The sequence below is a fragment of the Balaenoptera ricei genome, chromosome 5 (assembly GCF_028023285.1).
Source record: "Balaenoptera ricei isolate mBalRic1 chromosome 5, mBalRic1.hap2, whole genome shotgun sequence".
Lineage (NCBI taxonomy): Eukaryota > Metazoa > Chordata > Mammalia > Artiodactyla > Balaenopteridae > Balaenoptera > Balaenoptera ricei.
The window spans coordinates 141154405-141157768 of NC_082643.1; the positions used below are offsets into that span (position 1 = coordinate 141154405).

Consider the following 3364-nt stretch of genomic DNA (forward strand, 5'->3'; position numbering starts at 1 on the left):
CTTCCACAGCATCCCTAATACTCAGGGCCCCCAAATCACAGTGCAGATGGGAACCACACACCACATCTGCCTGAATACTAATAAATACTAATAAATATAACTGAAGCCAGTAAAATGTTCAATAAAATGCCTTCCTTCTGTCCTTCCACCTTGACAAAATTCCTATAAAACAACAAAATTGAAAAAAAAGAGCGAAAGCTATGGGCTTTTCTCCAATTTTTTTTTCTTCTTGATTTTGGTAAAATAGACAAACATAGGGAATTCCCTGGTGGTCCAGTGGTTAGGACTCCGTGCTTCCACTGCCAGGGCCCAGGTTCAATCCCTGGTCAGGGAAATAAGACCCCGCAAGCCACAAGCCATGCAGTACGGCCAAAAAAACCCAAAACAACAAATATAATATTCACCATCTTAACCATTTTTAGGTGTACAGTTCAGTGGTATTAAGTACATTCACATTGTTGTGCAGCCATCCCCACCATCCATCCACAGAACTTTTTCATCTTCCCAGACTGAAACCTGTCCCCATTAGACACTCACTCCCCATCCCCCTGCCCCAACCCCACCATTTTACTTTCTGTCTCTGTGAATTTGACTCCTCTAGGGACCTCATATTAGTGGAATCATACAGTATTTGTCTTTTCGTGACTGGTTTATTTCACTGAGCATAATGTCTCAAGGTTCATCCATGTTTAGCATGTGTCAGAATTTCCTTCCTCTTCAAGGCTGGATAATATCCTATTGTATGATGGACCACATTTTTGTTTATCCATGCATCCATCCACCCATTCACGGACACTTGGGCTGCTCCCACCTTTTGGCTGTCGTGAATGATGCTGCTATGGACGTGGGGGTACAAGTATCTATTCCAGTCCCTGCTTTCAATTCTTTTGGGTTTATACTCAGAAGTAGAATTGCCAGGTCAAATGATAATTGTTTTTAATTTTTTGAAGAACCGCCACACTGTTTTCCACAGCGGCATTTCACAACCCACAAACACTGCACAAGGATTCCAATTTCTCCACATCCTTACCAACACATATTATTTTCTGAACAATTGAACATTTAAAGCAAATATAATACCAATGTTGTATGAGGTTTATAACAAAAGTACATGTAAATTATATGCAACAATAGCACAAAAGATGGGAAGGAAATGGAATTGTATGTTGAAAGGTCTTTACATGACACGTGAAGTAGTATAATATGATTTCAAAGTAGATTAAGGGGGACTTCCCTGGTGGTGTAGTGGTTAAGAATCCGCCTGCCAATGCAGGGGACACGGGTTCAAGCCCTGGTCTGGGAAGATCCCACATGCCATGGAGCAACTAAGCCCGTGCACCACAACTACTGAGCCTGCGCTCTAGAGCCCGTGAGCCACAACTACTGAGCCCACATGCCACAACTACTGAAGCCCGCGCTCCTAGAGCCTGTGCTCCGCAGCAAGAGAAGCCACTGCAATGAGAAGCCCGCACATGGCAATGAAGAGTAGCCCCCACTCGCCGCAACTAGAGAAAGCCCATGCGCAGCAACGAAGACCCAATGCAGCCAAAAATAAATAAATTTTTAAAAAATAAATTAATTTTAAAAAAAGATTTTTAAAAAAAGTAGATTAAGGATACATATTGGAATCCCTAGAGCAACCTCTAAAAAAATAATTCAAAGAGCATTGTAGCTAAAAAGCCAATGGAGGAGATAAAATTTTTTAAATTTTAAATCAGTTAATCCAAAAGAAGATAGGAAAGGGAGAAACAAAAGAGCAAAGAACCAATAGGACAAATAGAAAACAATTAGTAAGATTACAAGTAGACTTAAACCTACAATATCACTAATTACATTAAATATAAATGGGCTAAACACTCCAATTAAAAGGCAAGACATGTCAGACTGGATTTAAAAAAAACCTGCTACATTCTAGTTTAACAGAGACACACTTTAAATAGAAAAACACATTTAGATTGAAAGTGAAAGGATAGAAAAAGAAATACCACGGAAAAATAGCCATAAGAAAGCTGGAGTGGCTATATCTTCAAATATTTGAAGCAAAATTGTGAGAACTAAGAGGAGACAATAATAATCGACAAATAATTTAATAGATTTATAACAATATTTTAACATTTTTCTATCATAAATTGATGAAAAATCAAAATAATCAGGAAGTGTATAGAAGACTACACCCATCAGCTACAGAATACAGATTGTTTTCACGTGTACATTAAACATTTTCCGAGAGAGAACATATGCTGGGCCATAAAATAAATCTTGTTAATTTTAAAGGACTGAAGTCATACAGTATATATTCTCTGACAACAGAAATCAATAATGATACCTAGAAAATCACTCAACTTTTGACAATTAGGTAACACACTTCTAAATAATCCAAAGGTCAAAGAAGAAATCACAAGGGAAATTAGAAAAATACATTAAACTGAATGGTAAAAAACTCAGTATATCAAAAATTGTGGTTTCAATTTCAAGTGTTTAAACAGACAAAAAGTGGTTTGAAATTAATGATCTAAGCCTTACATTAAGAGGTAAGAAAATAAAGAGCAAATTAAACCTAAAGTAAATGAAGGAAATGAAGTAAAGGAAGGAAATAATAAAAATAAGAGCAGAAATTAGTGAAATACAGAAGAGCCAAACCGCAGGGAAAACAAATAAACAAGAGAGCCAAAAGTTGGTGTTTCAAAAAGATTAATACAATTTATCAGACCTTAGTAAGACAAATGAAAGTTAGAGGGAAACACAAACTACTAATATCAGGAATATCATTACAGGGCCCACAGATATCTAATGGATAGTAAGAGAACTGTATGAACAACTTGATGGCAATAAACTTGACAGTAAATTTTTATATAAAAATAGAAAAATTCTTTTAAAAACACAACAAATATTACACAAGAGGAAGTAGAAAGTCTGACTACCCCTATATCAGTTAAATAAATTGAACGAATAATTAAGAATCTTTAAGGGGAAATGTACTGATGTCTGTGATTTAGGAATGCATCAAAAAATAAGATGGTGTGATGGATAGATATCTGCTAAGGAAAGTACAGCAAAATGTTAACCTAGGAAATGGATATGACTGTTCATTATACAATTCTGTCCACTTTTCTGAGTGGTTGAAATTTTCATAATAAATTTTTAGGGAAAAAAGCCAGCATTTTCCATATAGAAAGTTACCGACAAATAAAATCCCAGAACCATACATTGTTGGAGTGAATCAGATATTTAAGGAAGAAATAACACCATTCCTACACAAAGTTTTTCGGAAAACAGAGAAAGGTGGAATACTTTTGAACTCATCTTGTGAGGCCTGCATAACTCTGATACCAAAACTTGACTAGGACATAATGAGAAGAGGAAA

General features: G+C 36.0%; 1 non-coding gene across 1 annotated transcript; it reads left to right on the forward strand.

The window, feature by feature from the left end:
* Nucleotides 1–262: 262 nt before the first annotated feature.
* Nucleotides 263–334, forward strand: TRNAW-CCA (transfer RNA tryptophan (anticodon CCA)). Its single transcript has one exon. It is a non-coding gene; the product is annotated as a tRNA-Trp (tRNA).
* The last annotated feature ends 3030 nt before the right edge of the window (nucleotides 335–3364 follow it).